Here is a 26,135-nt window from a genome sequence, read left to right on the forward strand (position 1 = left end):
GTTAGGGAATCCATGATGAAGGAGCAATAACTTAAAGTTGTTCCAAGACTGAGAAGCAAGATTTGGGGAAAATCCTTTTTGGAGTGTTGCTGGAACTTGAAAGGTTTTGCTGTAGAAAGTGTTTGGGTCAGAGACCATGACTTCCTTGAAGCTATATTTGAAATATAGGAATATGCAAAGCACAGGGTTGCAGAAGTAGTTTTGAATTGCTTCAATAAAAAGGCAACACAGATGTGATGGGCCAAATGGGGTGGCATGGTGGCACTGTGGTGAGCACTGCTGCTTCACAGTGCCAGGGACCTGGGTTCGATTCCCGGCTTGGGTCACTGTCTGTTTGCACATTCTCCCCATGCCTGCAGGGCTTCCTCCGGGTGCTCCAGTTTCCTCCCACATTCCAAAAGATGTGCTGGTTAGGTACATTGGCCAGGCTAAATTCTCCCTCAGTGTACCCGAACAGGCGCCGGAGTGTGGCGACGAGGAGATTTTCACAGTAACTTCATTTCAGTGTTAATGTAAGCCTACTTGTGACACAAATAAATGGCTTCTTCCTGTTGTTCTCCAGTGATGAAAACTGCAATTGCCATATGGGGAATCAGTTGTGTATTCCAATGATCTCCTGGCCAGCCTCCAACTTTGTATCTTCCATAAACTTTACTGATCCAAAATCCTGCTGTCCACATTGTAACTTGCATCAAGTTCTGTTCACCCAGCACTTCTACACTCGCTGACCTGCAATGTCTCTATTTTAAAATTCTCAACCTGTTTCCAAATTCCTCCATGACTGAACCTCTTCCTATCTTTGTAACCTGCACCATCCCTACAATTTGCTGAGATCTTGGCGTTGTAGCCAATTTGGGCCACCTGCACATCATTATTGACAATCGCATCTTCAGCTGCCAAGGCTTTAAGATAAGGAATTCCCCAATAAACTTCTATGCCTCTCCCTTTTCCTTTAAGATCAATTGTTTTGATCAAATTATTTGTGACTTTTCTTAATATTGCCTTGTATGGCTTGGTGTAAATTTTGTTTTTATTCATTTGTGGAACATGGGTGTCACTGGCTGGCCAGCATTTATTGCCTGTCCCTAGTTGTGCTTGAGAAGGTGGTGGTGAGCTGCCTTTATGAAATGCTGCATTCCTCGTGCTATGGGTTGACCCACAATGCTGTCGGGGAGGGAATTCCAGGATTTTGACCCAGCGACTGCGTAAGAACAGTGATCCATTTCCAAGACAGGATGGTGAGTGGCTTGGATGGGAACTTGCAGGTATTGGTGTTCCCATAAAGGCTATTTGATAACACTCCTGTGAAGCACCTTTGGATGTTTCTCTATATTTAAAGGTACTAATATAAATGTAAGTTGTTCTACAGCTACCACCCGGAAGCGGCACGGTGGCACAGTGGTTAGCATTGCTGCCTCACAGCGCCAGTGGACCCGGATTCAATTCTGGCCTCGGGTCACTGTCTATGTGGAGTTCGCACATTCTCCCCGTGTCTGCGTGGGTTTCCTCCGGTTGCTCCGGTTTCCTCCCACAGTCCAAAGATTTGCGGGTTAGCTTGATTGACCATGCTAAATTGACCCTTAGTGTCAGCAGATTAGCAGGATAAATATATGGGGTTATGGGAATAGGGCTAGGGTGGGATTGCAGTCAGCGCAGACCCGATGGGCCAAATGGCCTCCTTCTGCACTGTAGGGATTCTCGGATTCTATGGATTCTAAGAAGACATTACTGCTCAAGCATGTCACCCCACTCGTCATGAGATTTTCTTCGCAAGCTGTATGGCAAATAACCTCTTGCGAGTATGTTGCTCCGATGCACCCTTTTTTGTTAATTATTACTGTTGTTAAAATTCTGGCTGAACTCTTGAGAAGCTGGCCCTGCTACGTGGCAGGATCATGGACTGAAGCCAAATTCTGGCAGAATACGTACTGTCAGTCTCCATTCAGTTAAAGTATCTGTGCTCGCCAAGATTATGAGTGTTCATGGAAAATTCCTATTGAATCATGAATAGTCTGAAAAATGAGGCAAGAGATAACTCACTGTGTGAAGCTTTCTACTGGTGCCGAAATTTGCTGGTAAGCCAGACGGCCACAGCTGAATGTGCATTTCGATTGCACTGAGTTGAACTGAGTTCAAACATGATCAAGTTGTGTTTACTTGAATGCTGTGTGCTATGTGAAGTAAAATATTTGGTTTAATGTGGCAAGGAGATTGGACTTTGAATATTTCAGCACTGTGGCCTGTTTACTTTATGACTTAGATATTTATATGTGTAAAGGTAACCATTTAACTGCCATGGAATTAGAAAGAGACATACTTCCACTCAAGCCTGTTTGTTCCAACTTTGTACCAACTATCAGTCTTCTCGCGAAAAAAAACAATCCTGCACAAATGCTCCCTGATTCCCCAAAGGCAAGCAAGATTTTCCAGAAAACTGGAACCACGACTAGGTTGAGACCCTAGCTGAGACAAGAGCTCGTGTGATTAAGGTCGTAGTCGGTGTAAGGTCGTAGATGTGTGGATCAGGTTCTTGATCAATAAGGGGCTCAAGGGTTACAGGGAGAAGGCAGGAGAATCATATCAGCCATGATTGAATGGTGGAGCAGACTCAATGAGCCGAATAGCCTAATTCTGCTCCTACATCTTATGGTCTTATGACCATAAGCACCTCCCCAAAATCCGTGATTGCAATCATGCTTGCACAGCCTGACCCATTGCCACTTTATTGCTACTGGAGTTCATTTTAGCCTAGTCACCATTGCACATGATAACACAATTGATGTTGTTTGGATTTATCAACAATCAACTGGATTTCTACCACAACCTCAACATATCTCAATCTCTTGCCTATCAGCAGCTGAGCACATCCGAGGTTGGCCATTTATCTGCCTGCTTGTCACTTACTCTCTCTCGCTATGTTTCTTCTTGTCTTTGTTTCCATGTGTTCTGCCCCTCTCTCTGCTTCCTTTTTTTGTTTACTTGGTTTCCTTAATCTCCTTTACCCCCTGTGTCACTTTCATTTTTTTTGTCTGTATCACATAGCAGCAAAAGAGCTAAGAAGGTTCATTTCATGTTCATGAAACAACAGTAATACGTTAATGTAGAAAGAATAAGAGGATTGGAATGTGCAGAGTAGTAAACCACAAACCACAGACAGTTCAGCAGAGAATAACTCAGTCAGGTGCTATTTCTTAGCAAGTTTAACCCTTTGCATCAGAATACAAAAGGAAAGGAAACCCAGTGGTCTGGGTTCAATTCCGGCCTTGGGTGACTGTCTATGTGGAGTCTGCACACATGTGAGTTTCCTCCCACAGTCCAAAGATGTGTGGGTTAGGTGGATTGGCCATGCTAAATTGCCCCTTAGTGTCGGGGATTAACGGGGTAAATGCGTGGGGTTACGGGGATAGGGCCTGGGTGGGATTGTTGTTGGTGCAGGTTTGATGGGCTGAATGGCCTCCTTCTGCATTGTAGGGATTCTATGATTTCATCAAATATTTAAGACTAAGGAGTCACAAAGCTCTGTTTTATCTGAAAATTTCTGCTGAACATTTCATAAGCGTTTAAATCAAAGTGGAAATAAATCATTTTTTCAGTCTTAAAACTTATCTATGCTAAACAATTCAGAAACTGAAAATCTCATTGTATTATTCCTATCTTAACTATTTAATGTTTTATTCATCACTGATGACTTCTCTTTCCTCCCCCAGACCATCACCTCCCCAAAGTATCCTGGTCTCTATTTTTGTATGTTATTCCTTATCTGTGGGTCTGGATTTTCGGGAGTCGGGTCAGGGGAGCAGAGTCAGGACAATTCCCAACTCCTCAAATCCCAGCCAGTGAAAAGGACCCCGAGACTGGGATTTTCATTCCAGGCTGGCAGACTGGGAGGTTCTTTGGGATTTGTGCCTGTCACCACACCGCCCCCCATGCCGCCGCCGCCCCCCCCCCCCCCCCCCCCCCCCCCCCCCGGAACAAGTGCAAAGGTTAGAGGAGGCAATGGCCTAGTGATATTTTCACTAGTCTATTAACCGAGAAACTGAGCTAATGTTCTGGGGACTCAGGTTCGAATCCCACCACGGCAGATAGTGAAATTTTAATTCAATAAAAACTGTCCAGAATTAAGAATCTACTGATGACCATGAAACCATTGTCGATTGTCAGAAAAACCCATCTGGTTCACCAATGCCCCTAGGGAAGGAAATCTGCCGTCCTTGTCTGGGCTGGCCTACATGTGATTCCAGAGCCACAGCAATGTGGTTGACTCTCAACTGCCCTCTGAAATGGCCTAGCAAGCCACTCAGTTCATGGGCAACTAAGAATGGGCAATAACTGCTGGCCAACCAGCGACGCCCATGTCCCACAAATGAATAAAAAAGGTGCGGAGGCAGGCTGAGCCTGTCTCTATGCTCCGCACTGTGCCCAAGATTTTACAAAAGCAATAAAATTGAATAGCTCTCCAGCACCTCACCTCTGAAATCCCCTCAAGCTCCTCACACACTACCCATGCCCACCCATTCCCACCTATGTCCTCTACCTATTCCAATGGCCAATCTATGCTCCTCTACCCATTCCAATGGCCCTTTATAGCCCCTATCCCAACATTGCCAACTTGTGCCAACCCATGTCCCACCCATCATCCTTTTCCCCATACACCTACCATGCCAACTCACCCAGTATCCATCATGAGCAGACCTCAGAACCCATGATGATATAAAATAAAATTCTAAGTTTCTATTGCAGACTTTAATTTATAAAACACTTTTTCATAACCCATTCACTACATTTACATTCCTTCAACTATATTCTTATAAAAACAAATATTTAACTCAAGTGCTTGTCCCTTATAAAAATGAAGATTTGAATTTGTAGTTGGACTTCAAATAGGCTGTAGCCAATTGGAGCGGCCATTAAAGCTTTGAATCAGAAGGCACCTCACTGTGATAATGGAAGGTTGTGAAATCAGTCATGCAGCACTAGTCCAGTAATGGTAATCCTCAGATGTATACAAATAGACAAAGTGAAATAGCAATCTGATTTTTTTTTAAACATTCCAGTCATTGTTTCAAAGGTTTGAGGGGAAGGATGCCCTGAAAGCTTGACATTGCCTTTGACAGCTCATTTTGGCATTTTTGACAGTTCCAAAGTGCTGGACAGTTAATGAGTTTATGCACTTTTAAAAAACATTCATGCCTACTTTTAACAATCCCAAGAGCACCTGACCTACCTCAAAGGTGTCCCAGGACCATATCTAAAGGAGGACTTTAGCTCTCAAAAAGGGTACATCCCACTTTGTCAAAGGACTCTGCAAAGTTTAGACCGGCTCCTACTCCAGGCTAATGAAAATTAGACATGACTCGGGGCAGCTATTGTCTTATATGGGCAATTGCCTCCACATAAAGGACATGTACAAATTCCCAACCCAGACCCATTCCCACCCCCACAAAAATGGTGGGTGCTGTTTTTGGGGATGGGACTTCCAAATCCTGACCTCTTCCACTATTTTCACAATGCTAGAGGGCCTCTCCATTGTTGTGAAAATCCAATCCATGGAGTCACTTTTTGGAAGAACATTAAGAATGTCAAATTTAACCATTTTTTATTACTATGACTACTATTGTCCTGTTAGGTTGCCTGTCCAACAGCCTTGGAGAATCACAACTTACTTTAGCTGAACAGCAAGGTTATTAATAACACGTCCTGTTTTTATTTCAGGTTTCCAGCATCCACTGAATTTTGTTTTTGTTCATGCAACATTGGCTAGCTTTGTTGTAAATATTTTAAAGGAAGGGCGAGTTTCATCCAAACTGAGCCAAATAGTTTGAAAGAATATTTACTTCACTTACTTAAGTATGTTAACCAATTACTCATCCAATGAGCCATTTGCAGGTGGGCAAGGAGCAAAAGCAGAAAGTAGGCACAAAGAGCTAGAGTAGATAGACCAAAACTGGCGTGAGGGTCAGTCACCAAAAGACACATTTAAAATAATTAACAAAAAGCCACAGGGAAGATGAAAGATTTCACCAAAGAGTTGTTACGATCTGGAACGCATTGCCTGAAGAGATGGTGGAAGCAGAATCACTCGTAACTTTCAAAAGGAATTGGATCTGTAAGAATGAAAAACATTTACAGGGCTGTGGGAGATAAGAGGAGAGCAAGAACTAATTGATGGAAAGAAAGCCAGAACAGACAGGATGGGCTGAATAGCCTCAGTTCTCTAAGATTCTACATCTGGTGAGCAATTTGTAGCAATCAAAATTCATCGAACCTTTAATACCTCGCTCACTGAAGGGAAGTTGGCAGCCTGAACCTTTTAAAGAAGCATTATTTTTCCTCACTTTTGCCCTGACATTGGACAGTTCATTGCCTTAAAAGTGAGGCATTTCATTGGGGAAAAAAAAAGACACTAAAGATATACACAAAGAGGCATCTTGACAAATACATGAATAGAATGGGAATAGAGGGATATGGTCCCCAGAAGAGTAGAGGGTTTTTGTTCAGTCCGGCAGCATGGTAGGTGCAGACATGGAGGGCCAAAGGGCCTATTCCTGTGCTGTAATTTTCTTTGTCTTTTGTTCTTAGAACTGCGTAGATCATGTTTATTTGACTCAGAAAATCCGATTCCTCTTACTAACTTTCCAACAGATGGTGGTTGTTTGTGGTTCAATCTCAGACTTCCCTTCTTGTGCAAGGACAGAACGGTACTGAAATCTTTCACAAGGTCCTATGCTGGGCTAAATTTACAAAAATCAATAACAAGCGACTATACAGACACAACCTCAGAGAAGGCTATGGCTATTTACAGTGCTTGCCAAAATCAGCTGCAAACCAGTTCCAAAGAGTCCAAAGATCTGAACAAGTAAATATAGTCGCACATTGTGATATTGCTAAACAAGTGAGCAGTCTGTGGTTTTATTGATTTGGGCTTCAACAAAGTACTGTGAAACATGAACTAATCTTTTCACAATTGCCGAGAGATCTGATGTGTCTTACCGAGATTTTCTATTTTAATTTGCAATGTTAGGTGTGTAACTTGCATTGATCTGAACCTGCAGTCCCCGAGGGTTTCACAAGAAGTTTCAAGGGGTCTGTCGTAAGTAACCTCTGGGAATTAAAAACAAAACATTTAAAAACAATGAAAAATGCACCACTGTGTAGAGATGAGATCAAGCTGAGAAAACTGGCAACTCCGATCCCAAGGAGGATCTCTGTTTGACCTCCTCCCCCCACCCCACCCCCGAAGGTTAAGGAGAAAAGGAGTTGCTGAGGTCAAACAGTTCGTCACTGATGTCATGGATAAAGAAGAGAAACATGTCCATCTATGAGGATTGGCACATAAGGAAAGATTTTCTGCTTTATTCATTCACAGGATGTGTGTGTGTCACTGGCTAGGCCAACAATTACTGTCCATCCTAAATTGCCTTTGAGGAGGTGGGGATGAGACATTTCCTTGAACTGTTGTAGGTATACCCACAGTGCTGTTAGGAAGGGAGTTCAAGGATTTTAACCTCGAGACAGTGGAGGAAAGGCACTATATTTCCAAGTCAGGGTGGTGAGTGACTTGGGGGGAAGGTTGCAGGTGCTACCCTTGTCCTTCCAGGTGGTAGTTTGCAGACTTGTTTAAATATTTTGCACTGTCTATTTCCCGTTCCGCAACCCCCCACCCCACCATCCCCCCCAAACCATTTTCTCGTCTGCCACCTGCAAAGTTTTGAGTGATGATATCAGATAGTTACAAAGGTGCTGGTTGCACTGTAGTGCCTAACCTCATTTATTGTTAACCTGCAAGCCCATATCACTATTATCAATCTTGCTCTACCAAGGGGGATATCACAGGCAGACCTAATTGTTCACTTCAATATTGGCCTCAAGCTAGGCTAGGATTTCAGTCTTCCGGGATTCTCCTGGAGTTTCCAGGAATGAAGAAATAACCTGAACATTGTGTTAGCAATTCGGGGGAAAATTGAGAGGTTGTTTTTCTTCATTTTCATTGTATACTTTTGTTGATTAGTTGTTAAAAGGTCAGATTTGAGGGATAAACAGTGTTTGACTGAAAAAGATCAGGGAAGAAGGACCTACTGATATACTGAGAACAGTGGGCAACAGAGTCGGGCGTTGAGCAAGGAAGAAGGAATGTGATGAGGGTGGGAGCTAATATTTTCAGCATGCTGAGTGGGAACTTTGCAAAGAGAATTTGGTACAGAAAAAAATATTTGTTATGTGTTGGAGGACACCCATGGTGCGGCATGGGAGGAGATCTTAGAAGCAAAGAGAATGAGAAGGCATGGTGCAGAGAACAGATGCGGGCTTCCATTGGATGCAATGTTTAACCACTTAGTGCGATCTGGCACAAGCAATGCGGTCACGAGTGTTATGGTATCAGGTTGTGAAAATATCACACCTAACCTGGCAAGAAAGCAAATTTTAGCAATGCAAACACATGAGAGCGTACCGACACCATTCTCCCATGATCTGACCTACAAAAGCATTAATTGTAAAAGAGCTTTAGATGTGTTATACCATTGGTATCTTAATAATTACAGGTGGTGCGCACGCCTTTTTACCAATGTATGTACTGCAATTTAATCTAGCTATGATGCATTAGTGCATTATGATTAAAATAGATATTGAGACAATTGTTAGAACACAGACATTCGAATCAGACTGTGATAAGTTCCATTTTAATAATGATTCTGTGTTAATTATATCCAGTATATTTATGGAAAAGTATGAATCTACTATGAACCATACAATTATAAAGATTAATTACTACCAATTCTGATGCAATTCACAATGCATTTTAAATTGTTTAAACACTGTGATCTTTTAAGACAATCAACTGTGATTACTTATTATATGTTTTAAAGGATCACTAAAAAAATCATAAATTAAGAATTGAGTCAACGCAATATTCTTAGTTATATTAATACAAGGAAAGATCCATGCATGGACATGCTGAAGGGATACAGATGTGTTGGAACACCCAGAAAGGCGATGGCCTAGTGGTATCGCTAGACTATTAATCCAGAAACTCAGCTAATATTTTGGGGACCTGGGTTCGAATCCCACCACGACAGTTGGTGGAATTTGAATTCAATAAAAAATGTCAGGAATTAAGAATACTGATGACCATGCCAATTGGCTGGTTCACTAATGTCCTTTAGGGAAGGAAATCTGCCATCCTTACCTGGTCTGGCCTACATGAGGACGGCCTAAACCGAGATGTTGGGTTTATGTCACACTATCAGTAACCCCCCACAGCTTGCCTCCTGGACTTGCTGGCTGTCCTGTCTGGAGACAATACACATCTCTTTAACCTGCGCTTAATGTTCCCTCCACTCACATTGTCTGTATCTTTAAGACCTGGTTGGCTGTAGAGATTTGCATTCTAATCAGTATTTTGTAACTTGATTTTGTGTCTCTGTGCCCTGCTTGAGAGCAGATATCCACTCCATCTGACAAAGGAGCAGCGCTCCAAAAGCTTATGGTATTTGCTACCAAATAAACCTGTTGGACTTTAACCTGGTGTTGTTAAAACTCTTACTGTGTTTACCCCAGTCCAACGCCGGCATCTCCACATCATGACTACATGTGACTCCAGAGCCACAGCAATGCGGTTGACTCTCAACAGCCCTCCAAGGACAACTCGGGATGGGCAATAAATGTTGGCCAGCCAGTGATGCCCATGTCCCACAGATGAATTTAAAAAATCAGCTTGGAGCATAGTCACACAAATTTAATTATTTAAAACATAACAAGCTTAACAGGGCTTCTCTCTTTTGACACCCTCCTTGAGTCTGATTTCTGGGCATCTTGTTGAAATCTTGGTACAGACTCCTTCCTATAGCATATCCTTGGGGACACAGCCACCTTCTGTGCATGTGTTCAAGCCAGGGAATCCCCTTCGCTTGATTACCACCAGCATGCTTGGCATGTGCCATGTAGAAAGGACTGCTTTATTGGTGGCTTTGTCTTTCCATGTGATGCCGAGAGCATGTGTTGACACCAGAGATGGGAAATTCTGATCTTTTTTTCTTGGGAGGTGTAGGTTGTCCAGGCTTTACTGCCATTGACCAATGCGCTGAGGATACAGGCCTTGTAGCTGAACATCTTGGTCAGTTTGTTGTTTCTCCATGCCCGTTTTGTCAGCCGGCTGAAGTTGGTGGTTGCCTTTGTATTGCATGTTTGTCGGATAAACCTGTACAGAAATCCAACATTAGTAACACGCTCAACTTTGTTAATGAATTATTTTACACTCGTGTTTTAATGCCATTCGGGGAACAGGAGTGACAGAAACTCTCTTTCTCGCTGTTTCTCCTATTCCAGCAAATAATGTTCATTAAAACAACAAGGCAAAATTAAAATATTGCTATAAAATAAAAAAAATCTGAGATATTGATCTTCCATTGTTCCTGTTCTTCAGGAACAATGGAAGATCATTGTTCTTCCACATCTCTCTCCCAAATTCATCACTCCTCTTTTTTAGGGCTTCTACATAAAATATTGAACATTTTCATGCCCTGCCCTCTCACACTCCTCAGGTTGCCTCATGGTTTATGAATTTGGATGAATAAATTCCAATCCATATCTAGCATTTAAAATGTGAAACTAAATTTTATAATTGTGGTAAATCGTGAGCTTGCACAAGAAAATTTCCATTAAGGTTGCTGGATTGTCCTGGAAACCTTGTGTTAACTCATGTCATAGAATCATAGAATGCAGAAGGAGGCCATTTGGCCCATCAAGGCTGCACTGACAACAATCCCACCCAGGCCCTATCCCCACAACCCTCTGAAACTAAGGGGCAATTTAGCATGGCCAATCCACCTAATCTACACGTCTTTGGAGTGTGGGAGGAAACCGGAGCACCCGGAGAAAACCCACACAGACAGGCGGAGAATGTGCAAACTCCACATGGACAGAGGCTGGAATTGAACCCAGGTTCCTCATGCTATGAGGCAGCTATGCTAACCACTGTGCCGCACCAGGGAAAGGAAACTGTCACCCCTATTCAGTTTGACCTCTATGTGATTCCAGTGCTAGAGTGTGCGGTTGACTTTTAATGCCATCAGGATGAATAGGGGCAGACCATTAACATTGCCTTTCATCATTATAAAAGTAAGATTCCACAAGTACAAGCTGCCCTCCATTAACTTAACCAGGTTGTAATCTTCTCATATCTGCCTGGAGAGTATGCATCAGCAGGTTCTTTGTCTTTGTGTGCCCTGACCCAAAGGAAAATCAAATTGAACCATTTTATTGGAGTTCTTTGAATAAGCAGCAGGTGATTTGATTTGATTTATTCTTGTCACGTGTTAGTATACAGTGAAAAGTATTGTTTCTTGTGCGCTATACAGACAAAGCATACTGTTCATAGAGAAGGAAAGGAGAGAGTGCAGATTGTAGTGTCACAGTCATAGCTAGGGTGTAGAGAAAGATCAACTTAATGCAAGGTAGGTCCATTCAAAAGTCTGATGGCAGCAGGGAAGAAGTTGTTCTTGAGTCGGTTGGTATGTGTCCTCAGACTTTTGTATCCTTTTCCCGATGGAAGAAGGTGGAAGAGAATATGTCCGGGGTGCATGGTGGCTGCTTTTCCAAGGCAGCGGGAAATGTAGATAGTGGGTGGGAGGCTGGTTTGAGTGATGGGCTGGGCTTCGTTCACAAACCTTTGTAGTTTCTTGCGGTGTTGGGCAGCGCAGGAGCCATACCAAGCTGTGATACAATCAGAAAGAATGCTTTCTATGGTGCATCTGTAAAAGTTGGTGAGAGTCGTAGCAGACATGCCAAATTTCCTTAGCCTTCCGAGAAAGTAGAGGTGTTGGTGGGCTTTCTTAACAATAGCGTCAGCATGGAGGGACCAGGGCAGGTTGTTGGTGATCTATATACCTAAAAACTTGAAGTTCTCAATCATGTCCACTTGATCCACATTGATGTAGACAGGGGCATGTTCTCCACCATGCTTCCTGAAATCGATGCCAATCTCCTTCATTTTGTTGACATTGAGGGAGAGATTATTGTCATCGCACCAGTTCACCAGATTCTCTAAAGGGGAACCTGTGAATGTACTGTACTTAGATTTCCAGAAGGCATTTGGTAACGTGCCACATCAAAGGTTATTGCGTAAAATAAAGGAAAGTTCATGGTTTCAGAGATAACATATTAGCATGGATAAGAAGGTTGGCTGGCTAACAAGAAACAAAGAGTGGCATAAGTGAGTCTTTTTGTGGTTAGCAGGATGTGACAAGTGATGTGCCACAGGGATCATTGCTGGGGCCTTAACTTTTTACAATTTATACAAATGACTTGGAGGAAGGGACTGAAGGTATGGTTGCTAAATTTGCTGATGACACAAAGATAGATAGGAAAGTAAATTGAGTTGAGGACATAAGGAGGCTAAAAAGGGATATAGATAGGTTAGGTGAGTGGGCGAAATCTGGAAATGGAGTATAATGTGAGCAAATGTGAAATTGTCAATTTTGGCAGGAAGAATAAAAAAAAGTGTATTATCTAAATGGTGAGACATTGCAGAGCTCTGAGGTACAGAGGGATCTGGGTGTCCTAGTGCATGAATCACAAAAGGTTAGTATATAGGTATAGAATCTGCACATTCTCCGCATGTCTACATGGGTTTCCTCTGGGTGCTCCGGTTTCCTCTCACAGTCCAAAAGACTGGTTAGGTGCATTAGCCATGCTAAATTCTCCCTCAGTGTACCTGAACAGGCGCTGGAGTGTGGCGACTAGGGGATTTTCACAGTAACTTCATTGCAGTGTTAATGTAAGCCTACTTGTGACACCAGTAAATAAACTTAAAAAAGAAAGTAATTAGAAAAGCTAATCGAATGTTATCATTTACTGTGAGGGGAACTGATTACAAAAGTAGGAAGATTATGCTTCAGTTGTACAGAGCATTGGTGAGACTACATCAGGAGTGTTAGTTTTCTTATTTAAGGAAAGATGTAAATGCATTAGGAGCAGTTCAGAGACGGTTTACTAGGAACGGGCAGATTGTCTTATGGAGAAAGTTTGAAGAGGTTAGATTTGTATCCACTAGAGTTCAGAAGAGTAAGAGGTGACTTGATCAAAATCTTTAACATCCTGGGAGGGTGTTGACAGTTTGGATGTGGAGAGGATGTTTCCTCTTGTTAGAGAATCTGGAACTAGGGGTCACTGTTTAAAAATAAGAGGCGCTCACTTAAGACCGAGATGAGATATATTTTCTTTCAAAGGGTCATGAATCTCTGGAATTCTCTTCCCCAAAAGGCAGTGGAAGCAGAGTGACTGATGGGCTTTTGATTAAAAAGAGGGTGAAAGTTTATCCGGGGGAGGCAGGAATATGGGGTTAGATTAGCAATCCAATCAGCCATGAGGTTATTGAATGGCGGGGTGGGCTCGAGGGGCAGAGTGGCCTCCTCCTGCTTCTAATTCATATGTTTGTGTGTCACACTAACAGGACTTCCAGCACAGGAAGCTGAATAATTGTCGAGAGTGAAAACATCCTGACTGATTTATTTCCAGTCCCCCCCCCCCCCCCGCACCACCCACCACCTCCCCCCCAAACAATCTCCTCTTCCAAAGCTCAGACACCTGACCCATTTCCAATATCGCTCTATCTGTCCTGAGATCAGCTCACTTGGCACAAACTGAACCTGCAAACCTTTCATGTCTCTCTCGGTATCAAGTAGTGCTGTTTACCCACTGAGCTATCAAGGGGAAAGTTTTCCATCTCTAGCTTATTTATTTTTCAGATTTCTGGAAGTTGGGAAGAAGTGGATAAATGAGGCTGTGCATAATCCCAGCTCGATGATATGAACAGGGATTTGGTATCCTCATCTTGTTAGCTTACAATGCCCACAGCTAATGTCTGTATACCATGAATTCATGAAATAAACTGATTGGAAATCAACTCACCAGAAACTTAGGAACAAGTGGCCCTTCCCTCATAATATGTAATGTAATATTAGAGTTACTCCACTTACATCTGTGACCATTCATTTTTGTAGGTGTCTAAATATGAATTATTTAAAGGCAATTATAAGGTTAAACTTTTGATCTCCTGGGTCCAAAATTTTGATACTCAGAACTTAATGGGTCAAATAGTCTCCTTGCCAACCAGTGACTGCTTTCATTAATATAAATGTAACTTTTCTCTGCAAGTTGTTTCTTCTCCTTACTATGGATCCACCTTGCTCAATCCACTGCCAATCTACAATGAATCACTTTCTAATCAAGGTCGTGCAGGAAAATTCCAGTCTCCAGATTTTGCATAATTTGACTCAAATTTGTTTGGATGGCTTAACTTGACGAATGAGTGTTCTTATAGGTTGAAGACTCTCACCAACTTTACAGATGCATCGTGGAAAGCATTATTTTTGGTTGTATCACAGCTTGGTATGGCTCCTGCTCTGCCCAAGACCGCAAGTAACTACAAAAGGTCGTGAATGTAGCCCAATCCATCATGCAAACCAGCCTCCCATCCATTGACTCTGTCTACACTTCCCGCACCCCGGACATTCTCTCTTCCACCTTCTTCCGTCGGGAAAAAGATACTAAAGTCTGAGGTCACGTACCAACTGACTCAAGAACAGCTTCTTCCCTGCTGCTGTCGGACTTTTAAATGGACTTACCTTGCATTAAATTGATCTTTCCCTACACTCCAGCTATGACTGTAACACCACATTCTGCACTCTTATTTCTTTCTCTATGAACAGTATGCTTTGTCTGCATAGCGCGCAAGAAACAATACCTTTCACTGTATGTTAATACATGTGACAATAATAAATCAAATCAAATGTGAAATCAAAACGAGTAAATACGCAAAACAAAAGTATATTTAGCACCAAAAGGTGAAACCTCGTGCGGAATTTTACAAGAATGATTGTAAGTGTCCAGCTAGCGTGAAAATGGGAAAGTTGCAGACCCATTTTTGGGCAAGTTTTCACACCCAATCTTGTGCACATAGTGCATGGAAAAATGGTCTAGACCATTTCTAGCTGCTGCAGTCAGTGTGTAGGGCTTAACTTGTCAGCCAGCCTGCAGGAGGAGCTATTGCGCATGCGCAGACCTCCATATCTGCACGTGCACAATAGCAACTGCAGAGGGACCTATTGCACATGTGCAGACCTCTGATTCTGCACAAGCACTATAGCAGCAGCAGAAGCCTGACAGACAGAGAAAGCTGTCAGGCCCCTGCTGCTGTAGGCAGCCTGAACAAACTCTCCTCCCCTCCACAATCGCGGTGGCTTGCGGGCTATCATGCACACCACACTACCCAACATGCAGTCCCCGCCGCCCCCACCACTGCCCAGACTGATTGCATCCCCCCCGCAACAATGCGATGCAGAGTGGGCCTTCTCTCTCCCCCATCAATTACCAGCAGAGTGGCAATGGGCCCACCTCCCCTCCATCCATTCGCAGGCCCCACCCCTATAAGCTCTCCCCAATAGACCCCTATAAGTTCCGCACCCTGGCACTGCCAATTCCCGGTGGGCAATACCAAGGTGCCAGGCTTGCACTGCCAGGCTGGTACTGCCACAGGGGCACCTCACCTTGCCCTTGGCCTCTCCTGGAGGCCTCAATGGCCTCCAGTTCTATCGGCGAGGCCAACACGACTGTTCCCCGTTCATGGGGAGAGGTGTTTTCCTCGTTGGAGAGAACCTCGAGGCCATAAAAGTAAGTGAACCCAGATCATTCAGCACCAGGCTCGCTAATCACATGTAAATTAACACTGGAATAAATTTAAATAATTTATTCAGCCTCTCACCCTTATCTGGTGAGAGGGTGACCTCGCCGGAAATCCGGCTCTCGTAAGATCGCGAAAGCCGAGAAATCGGGCGTGATCCTGATTTCTCGGCTCTCACACGATTTTACCAGCTCGCTCCATCCATCGAGGAGCAGGGCGAGCCGGCAAAATCCCAGCCCACAAGTCAATTTGTCAATGAAATGTAGTTGGAGGAACCCTTTTTTTCCCAGTCATTGAATTTCATGTAATATTGCATCTTCTGATGTACATCACTGCCTTCCTTGCAAAGGTTTGGAACAGTCCTTGTTGAGGTATCTCTTAAAAGGATTTCTATCTGGTGACCTCCACCCACCACCGGACCCGACCTGTTTTGTGGAGGTTTTTATTGTTTGGCAAGGTGTTCCCAGCAGAGGGCAGATTCGAGTCAGAGAATTGTCAGTTTGTGGAATGAATGTGATTTTCTCATCATCCTCCTGGCTTTGAAGGCAGGGGCGTCGATCACTACATTTGAAATGTTCACCCTGGGGGGCGGGGGGGGGGAGAATCTGCAGCTGAGACTCAGAGCGGAACTTCCATATTCATAAATGTTGTAATGCACAAATGCTGACGTTTCCCAGCTAATCATTAGCATCATATTTATTGTTTTGTCACGGAAGCAATCTAAAACAGGCTATTGACAGAGAATAATGAAGGTATGAAGTTCTGGTCCAGTGATAGAGAATTCGCTTCTGTTACCCCATCATTAAAGTGATTTTTTTAAACAAGATAGTCTATTATCACATTGTTATCCTTAGTCTAGATGCCAAAAATGATAATGGCCAAATAGTGGCTAAGCCAGTGCAAATTAGCATGCTGATCCAGGTTGAGTAATGTTTGTGCATTCCTGCCCCTCTCCTCACTTCATTCAGCCACTGTTTACAAAGCATCCTGTTGGTGAAACGTGTGATGTGACCATACAGGAACCTATACTTACAATTACAGACCTAGGTTGCTGATGCACGTGCTGTCAATGTCATCATGTCAGCAAACAACACTAGAGGTAAAGCGGTGTGTGGTTGGGGAGGGGGTGGTGTGGGCAGGGGGTGAGCGCAGTAGGAATGGGGTTAAAGCTATCCTGAGTTAAAGAGAGATCCTTGTGATAACGTTCCCTTTTTAAACACCATTACTTTGTGCTTTAGAATCCCTTCAGTGCAGAAGGAGGCCACTCGGCCTATCAAGTCTGCACCAACCACTATCCCACCCCGGCCCTATCCCCATGACCCCATGCATTTCTCCTAACTAGTCCCACTGACACTAAGGGGCAATTTTAGCATGGCCAATCCACCTAACCCCGCACATCTTTGGACTGCAGGAGGAAACCGGAGCACCCGGAGGAAACCCACACAGACACGAGGAGAATGTGCAGACTCCACACAGACAGTGAACCAAGCTGGGAATCAAACTCAGGTCCCTAGCACTGTGAGGCAGCAGTGTTAACCACGGTGCCGCCCTTTATTTCTTAAAATCCTACAAATCAGTGAGCACCCCTTTCCACCTTTTAGAACACAATTATTGGTCATATTCCTCCTTCAAAAGAGATCCTAAAACTCTGCCAGTGGCTGAATGAGTAAATGCAATCTGGTGAGTAGTGATTGTCAGATTCAACTCCTGATCCGTGCTGTTGGCTGACCTTAGCCAGTGCAGCAATGATTAAGATTAAGTTTTAAGTTGATTTATTAGTGTCATAAGTGGGCTTACATTGGTTTCCAATGCAGGCTTACACTACAATGAAGTTACTGTAAAAATCTCCTAGTTGCCACACTCCGGCGCCTGTTTGAGTACACTGAGGGAGAATTTAGCATGGCCAATGCACCTAACTTACATGTCTTTCGGACTGTGGGAGGAAACCGGATCACCCGGAGGAAACCCACGCAGAAACGGGAAGAAGGTGCAGACTCCGCATAGACAGTGACCCAAGGTTGGAATTGAACCCAGGTCTCTGGCGCAGTGAGGCCGTGATGTGGAGATGCCAACGTTGGACTGGGGTAAGCACTGTGAGGCAGCAGAGCTAACCACTGTGCCACCGTGCCGCCCTGTACTACAGAGGATGACAAATATGAATCCATGTTTGGAAAAGCATTTATATAATCTATAAGTGAAAACAAGGCTGGAATCAACACCTTTACTTCCCGTGGTCAGTCCACTGACTCTCCGCTTTCTTTACAAATGATCCCAGTGGCAAAAGAACTCTCGCTTTAATTGTGAAAGAAATCCAGCTGCTGAGGGAGTAAATGTTAAAAGGTATCTCGATTGAACAAACCAGTTATTCAGTCATTCGCACAAACTCTCCCCGATGTTTTTAGGAGGAATAACAACTCTTTTGTACAGGCTGGTACTGTGTTACCACACAAGACTGCCAAGCATTCAAATAACTCGCAACCCACGATATGACTGAAAAACCTCTATTTTCATCTGTTGTGTCAGGGCATATCATCTCTCAGGCTATTTGTATATTTGTAATACCAATGTACCATAGGACACACATTGTTAAAATACACTACGCAACAGCTTAGCTTTTCTAATGCTACTTTTTTCTTAAGCAAAACACTAGGTGAAGATGGGAGCAGCAGTCGAGCTGCTGGCGAGTTCATTTCCCCCCCCCCCGCCCGGTTTAAGGTTCCCAGTTATAAACAATGCAGCGGCAGTGACAGGATTTGGCCAAGCCCATTCATGAGATGACCTCACTGTCATCCGCATTTTAATTACTTGAAAAACAATGGGCAAGACGCAGATATCTAGAAACTCCAATAAGCTGCATTCTGCACCTCTTCAAATCTAGAGTTCTCCCTTCAGTCCACCCTGCAACAAGCTGAAGGAAAGCAGAGGCTAACAAAACTGATCCCAGCTCACCACCGGCGATTTAAAAGCCACGTCAAAACTGGAAATGATTTGATTTTGATCTGATTTATTATTGCCACATGTATTGGTATACAGTGAAAAATATTGTTTCCTGTGCACTCTACAAACAATACATACCGTTCATAGAATACATAGGGGAGAAGGAAAGGAGAGGGTACAGAATGTTACAGTCATGTGAGCTGATGTATTTTGGTAGATTGAACCAGAGCAGGACTTACTCAGTTAATGATAGGGCGTTGGGGAGAGTTACAGAACAAAGAGATCCAGAGGTACATGTTCATAGCTCCTTGAAAGTGGAGGCACAGGTGGACAGAGTGGTGAAGAAGGCATTCGGCACGCTTGGTTTCATCAGGTCAGAACATTGAATACAGGAGTTGGGACGTCTTGTTGAAGTTGTACAAGACATTGGTAAGGCCACACTTGGAATACTGTGTGCAATTCTGGTCACCCTATTATAAAAAGGATATTATTAAACTAGAAAGAGTGCAGAAAAGATTTACTAGGATGCTACCGGGACTTGATGGTTTGGGTTATGAGAGGCTGGATAGACTGGGACTTTTTTCTCTGGAGCGTAGGAGGCTGAAGGGTGACCTTATAGAGGTTAATAAAATAATGAGGGGCACAGATCAGCTGGATAGTCAAAATCTTTTCCCAAAAGTAGGGGAGTCTCAAACTAGAGGGCATAGGTTTAAGGTTAGAGGGGAGAGATACAAAAGTATCCAGAGGGGCAATTTTTTCACACAGAGAGTGGTGAGTGTCTGGAACAAGCTGCCAGAGGTAGTAGTAGAAGTGGGTACAATGTTGTCTTTTAAAAAGCATTTAGATAGTTACATGGATAAGATGGGTATAGAGGGATATGGGCCAAATGTGGGCAATTGGGATTAATTTAGGGGTTTAAAAAAAAGGGCGGCATGGACAAGTTGGGCCGAAGGGTCTGTTTCCATGCTGTAAACCTCTATGACTCTATAGCTAGGGTGCAGAGAAAGATCAGGCTAACATAAACAGAAAATGCTGGAAAATCTCAACAGATCTGACAGCATCTGCGGGGAGAGAATAAAGCCAACATTTCGAGTCTGGATAACCCTTCGTCAGAGCTCTGACGAAGGGTTATCCAGACTTGAAACATTGGTTCTATTCTCTTCCCCCAGGTGCTGTCAGACCCGCTGAGATTTTCCAGCATTTTCTGTTTTCGTTTCAGATTCCAGCATCAGCAGTTTTTAGCTTTTAGCCTAATATAAGGTAGGTCCATTCAAAATTCTGATGGCCGCAAATTAAGTGTAAGGGTGAAAATGAGGGAGTGACACAAAAAGTGAGTAGATTGTAACACACAGAGTGTAGTTAATGCAGAACCATATGTAGAACAAAACATTCCAAGGTGTTTAATAGGGAAACGAGATGACATTTAGCGGAGGTGATTGAAGCTACACACAAAGAGGTAAATCTCGTGGGACTAGAGGTAGATTTGCAGTTAGTGGGGCCCTGTGTTCACTTTCATTTCTGCCCCCCTCATCATTCCCCCCCCCCCTGCTGTCCATCCCCCACCAACCTCACCCAGCCTCGCCCCACAGAACACAATGCCAGTAACGCAGAATCAATTCTTGCAGGTAACTTACATCTTTGAACGGATGCACAGATAGCTGTAATATGAGCTTTGGAAGTTTCATAATCAGCAATCTCTCTTCCAATGTTTCTCCAGTTAGAGTACCTGTCGATGAATGCTTGTTTCCCTTTATTAGGGTCAGGGAATAATTTGTAAAAATAGCAATAGATTGCCTTAGAGGTTTCTGAAAAAAATCAACCAATTTCTAATTTCCGTCATCCCATTTCTCTTCATCCTCAGAAAATGGGACTTATGAAGACTTCTAACCTGCTTTTGGCCTTCAACCTCAAGCTCTTTTCTCAAATTTTCCATATTACCTATGTTTTCTGGTTTATCTAGTACGAAATATTCTATCATACCCAATGGAACATACTTTGGCCATAAGGCAATGTCTTCAGGATAGGTTTCTTCCCTCACTTCAACAGAATCAGCAATGTCTTGTAGTTCCCTTGTCATTTCAGAGTCCACTTGTTCAACTTTTGCAATCATTGTGGTATCTCTGAAAATCGGCAAGTCATCAAATAATTCACCCATACTTCTACATGAGTGCGCGCAGTTTAATAGAACAAAGAATAGTACAGCACAGGAGCAAGCCCTTTTGCCCTCCAAGCCCATGCCAATCACGTTTACCTAACTAAATCAATCGCTCATATCTCTATTCCCCTTTTGTTCATATGCCTATCAAGATAAGTCTTGAATGTGGCTAATGTAACTGCCTCAACCACGTCACTTGGCAGTGCAAACCAAGCCCCCACCGCCCTTTGTATAATAAACTTTCCCCGTACATCTCCACTGAACCCTTCCCCCCTTATCTTGAACTTGTGCCCCCTTGTAATTGTCATTTCTACCCTGGGAAAAAGCTTCCAACAGTTCACCCTATCCATACCTCTCATAATTTTATAAATACTTTGAGCTCTCTGAACTAAAATGACAAACTATCTTTTTGTTTAGCTTTGTCCTTTTGTCTCACCTTCATTTGTCTGCATTTTTAACTGCCAGCCTCATAATGTCCCCTCATATTGCTAAAGAAACTGATCTTGACCTTAGGCAGCTAATAAAGAGTCTGAAAGAGCAGGCACTTGTACAGTCAATCCCATGTTTTCACTAGGTTCTAGCTCTGCAAAAATGGGATTCATCTCCTAACTATAAAATTGTGATTCTGCTCATGGATTTCAAATAACACTCATTCCCCCCCCCCCCCCCCCACCCCACCGCCTCCCCCCCCCTGCCCCGCCGCCCCCCCCAACCATTCCCACCTCACACACTCTCCCCACCAACCCAACTTCCTCACAGACTCTCCCTCAGCCCACATCCTCACACTCCTCCCCATCCCCTCACAGTCTCCCCCCACCCCTCATTCCTTCACACTCTTCCCCATTCTCACCTTGTTTGCCTGAATGTCCTTAAGACAGCCTGCCTTGACATGACCGCCGTGCCTCGCCTTCACCTCTGACCTTACGTGCCTGCTGCTTGCCTGGGAGTGGGGGGGGTGCACCCTGCTACCAGCGCAGATCTCGGATTCCCCACACTGTGTCCTCATCAATGGTACCCCTCCACCGTCTTATGATCTTGTGCATGCGCACTTGCTGCCAACCGTTACTTATCTTCCCACTCTTTGGTTCTCATCCAATCAAAGAATTGCCACAATGCGGAAGGAGGTCATTCAGTCCATCAAGTCTGCACCAACTCTTTGACAGAGTGTCTTACCCAGGCCCTCTCCCCTTTGGAGTGTGGGAGGAAACTGGAGCACACTGTGGAAACCCACACAGACTTGGGGAGAACATGCAAACTCCATACAGTCACCCAAGCGGGGAAATGAACCCGGGTCCCTGAGGCAGCAATGCTAACCACTGTGCTACCGTGTTGACCCTAAATCAGACCCTGATTTTGTTCTGCATTTGCTGTTAATAGGCTTAAAGTAGCAAATACAGAGAGTAATCAGTCTCTGATTGGATGCCCTGCTAACTGTCTAGCCATGTTGATGTGCACTTCAGCTGAGGTGCCTCAGTCCCAGGTCTGGCGGTACAACAGGATGGCCAGTGGTGGGGCCCTCCTGATGGTTGGGATCTTGTGCCTAGTGTTATGGTTCAGGTCAGAAACTCCAAAGTTCTTTATGGAGCCCGTCAGGATCATAAGTTTTGCCTCTTGAATTTAGGATAAGTATATGTTTCACTTCAAGTATGATTCAAATGACCCACTAGGGAGCTTTTATCAAACAAAGTGTATTTAAAAATATAGTTAACATGTATAGTAAGAAAATTAGCAAGAACTCTTATCAATTACAAACAAGAAACAAAACAACAAATATAATGTATAACCCTTAACAAATATACCCAATCTGTTCCAATCAAACCAATCCCATAGACAAAAGACCGTTTTCACAGGTTTAACACAGCAAAGACTAATGCTCATGTGATACTGGACTTAAGACCTTTGGATGAAATTTGCAATTTTCTGGATAGACTCAGAACAGTTTGAAGTCAGAACCGCTTCCCAAAACATCAGGGACTCTAGGCAAACCACCAACAGTTGATTTCCCCCCCTTCAGAAAGGCAAGACCTTGCTTTCAGATGATCTGCAGAATTTCCAAAACGAGGAGAGAGAGAGAGAGACTTCTTTTCAGCTTGATGCCTCTTCTAAAACGAAAACTCAAACCTGCAGCTCCAAACTGAAAATGAAAACAACCTCCTATCACCTGACCTGCCAGTCAGTTCGTGTCCTAACAATGCAGAGCCATAATCATCCCAGTAAAAATAAACAAACCCCCGTTTATGCAGCACTAAAAAGACTCTCATAGACAGCCCGGCAACAATGAGAAAAATAAAGTGAAAAAGTTTGCTTACAACTGCAGAGTACATGATGAAAAACACTTCTTAAAGGTACACTAATGTCACACTAGGCACGGTGTATTTCATTGTAAATCCACCCCTAGGTGGGAGTTTTGACTTACTGTACATTGTATAGAAACAGGCCATTCAGTCCACTGGTCTAATGTGGTATTTATACTATCCCTCCCCTCTACATTTCCCTTGATTCCCTTCTCTTACACGCACACACCAAGTCTCACTTTAAATGGATTGAGGCTATTTATTTTGACCACTCCATGTGGTAGTGAGCACCACATTCTCACCACCCTGTGTAAATTAATTCCTTCTAAATTATTTATTTGATCTACTGGTAACTACACTATGTACAGTAAGTGCCGTCTTGTCATGGGCTCACCCACAAGTGGAAACATTTTCTCCACATCCGCCTTATCCAATCCCTGCATAATTTTAAAAGCTCTGAACATGTCTGCTTATAATCGCCTCTTTTTCAGAGAGAAAAATCTCCGGTCTGCTTAGACTTTGCTGACAATCACATTCTCACTATTTTTGGTAGAATACCTGTAAATCTTTTCTGCATTTTCTCCAATGTTTCAATATCCTCTTCTCGAACATAAAGAGGCCAGAACTGCACACATCACATCAAGTATAACACAACCAAGATTTTTTAAATATAGATTTATCACTATAGTCCTGCTTTTGGATTCTATTCCTGTAGAAACTAACCCCAGTACTTTATATGCTTTATAGTTTTTACCAGTTAATGTTACTACTCTTAATGATTTATGCATCTGTACTCTTATATTTCTCCTCAGCCTATTTAGTTTATTACCTTCGAAGCACTAAGCTAGTCCTCCTGCCAAAGAGAATCTTCTCACACTTTTCTGCATTTAATTTCATTTGAATTTACGGGTTCCCTCTGAAGCCAGTTACGTCTTCCTGTATTTTGACACAATACTCCCCGTCATTAGCTGTACCCTCCCGATTGGTATCATCGACAAATTTTCATCCAAATATTTGAATCCAGATCATTTCTGTATGTGGTGAGCAGCAATGGTCCCAACATGGATCCCAGTGGGGCAAACGCTTCTGCCGGAAAATGAATAAATAGGTAGCAGAGTAGTAGAAGTTGAAGAAGACAATTCTAGAGTGAAGAACTATGGTAATTGAAAATTTTTGTCAAGGGAGACCAACTCAGATTGGACCTATTCTCCCCATGTGGCCAAAGATGTGCAGATCTCAGCCTGTTCAATCTCATGAATATCATAGCGGAAACCTGTGACCCTAAATAGACATCTTCGAATTGAGGAACAGTCAGCAATAAAAGACATATTCACAAGACCTCCAGCCTCCAACCATCTGGCCCCCTTTGCTCCTGATCTTAGTTGTCTGACATGTCCCTCATCTTGGTACAGCACATTCCCATGCCAATTTGAATCATAGAATCATAGAAACCCTACAGTGCAGAAAGAGGCCATTTGGCCCATCGAGTCTGCACCGACCGCAATCCCACCCCGGTCCTACATATTTTACCCACTAATCCCTCTAACCTACGCATCTCAGGACACTAAGGGGCAATTTTAGCTTGGCCAATCAACCTAATCCGCACATTTTTGGACTGTGGGAGGAAACCGGAGCATCCGGAGGAAACCCACGCAGAACACGAGGAGAATGTGCAAACTCCACACAGACAGTGACCCAAGCCGGGAATCGAACCCAAGTCCCTGGAGCTGTGAAGCAGCAGTGCTAACCACTCTGCTACCGTGCCGCCTATTTGAAACCAAGCCATTTCGTTGGTACCCAATTGAATCATTCCTGACTATCAGTCTTTCATCCAATCCTTTTTGCTGATAAATCATCAACAAAGAAGACAAAATGATCTTTAATGATCTTTCTCCTGAGGGGCTTATAGCAGTTTCCTGGAAATTAATCTTTAATTCCTGGCAACTCTGGGGGGGAAGCGGGGTGGGGGGAGATAGATGGTGTTAAGGTTCAGGTCAGAAACTCCAAAATGTTTTATGAAGCCCGCCTGAATCATAAGTTTTGCATTTTGAATTTGGCTAGGATAAGCATAAAATGTTTCACTTCAGGTATGATTCAAGTGACCCACTAGGGAGCTTTTATCAAACAAAGTTTATGTAAGAATATAGTTATCATGTATAGTAGGAAAATTAGCAAGGACTTTTATCAATTACAAACAAGAAACAAACAATCATGACAGTGTATAACCCTTAACGAATATATATAAGCAGTCCCAATCAAAACCAAAACCTCCCATAGACAAAAGACCCTTTTTACAGGTTTAACATAGCACAGAATAATGCTCATATGATAGTGGGATCGAGGCCATTAGTTGAATTCTGCACTCAAATGTTCTTGAGACTCAGAACAGGTTGAAGACAAGACAGCTTCCTAAAACACCAGAGAGACTCGGGTCCAGCCCCCAACAACAGCAGGTTTTCACCCTTCAGGAAAACAAGATCTTGTTTTCAGCTAACCAACAGAATTTTCAAAGCAACAGTGAGAGAGAGAAAACACTGATGTCCCTTCTAAAACCCAACTCCCAAAACTGAAACTGAAAATGAACTCCTGTCACCTGACCTGACCACAGTTTTTTCTTCCTCCCAACAATGACATCACCGAGGGCTATGAGCATGATTTTTAAAAAATCTCTTAAAGGTATTCTAACATCACAATGCACATTAGGCCAGAGTCAGAAAATAGGTTAAAAGCAAAAGCAAAATGCTGCAGATGCTGAAGATCTGAAATAAAAACAGAAAATCCTGAAGAAACTCCATAGGTCTGGCAGAGAAACAGAGTTAACGTTTTGAGTCCAATATGAAGTAGGATAGACTGGTAGGCCTGAAACAGAAAGAGGTGGATGGAAACTGTGCAAATTTTGATGGAGCAAGAGGGAATTGGAATTAAAACAGAAAATACTGATCAGGCAGCAGCTATAAAGAGAGAAACAATGTAAAGGTTTCAGGTTGATGACATGGAAGAAGCTGGAGATACTGCAGTAATCAGAGTGAGGAGGTTTCGGTTAGCGTAGTTGGCTGGATGGCTGATTTGTGAT

The 26,135-nt window shown here is 43.3% G+C and overlaps 1 long non-coding RNA gene across 1 annotated transcript in view; it reads right to left on the minus strand.

Annotated features, from left to right (window-relative positions):
• Positions 1-9,718: 9,718 nt before the first annotated feature.
• Positions 9,719-26,135, minus strand: part of LOC144483175 (uncharacterized) — a 45,041-nt gene continuing 28,624 nt past the window's right edge. The window contains exon 2 of the long non-coding RNA XR_013495978.1: positions 9,719-10,195. This is a non-coding gene — a long non-coding RNA (uncharacterized LOC144483175). The remainder of the gene's footprint in view (positions 10,196-26,135) is intronic.

Source organism: Mustelus asterias, chromosome 3 (genome assembly GCF_964213995.1).
Source record: "Mustelus asterias chromosome 3, sMusAst1.hap1.1, whole genome shotgun sequence".
NCBI classification, from domain to species: domain Eukaryota; kingdom Metazoa; phylum Chordata; class Chondrichthyes; order Carcharhiniformes; family Triakidae; genus Mustelus; species Mustelus asterias.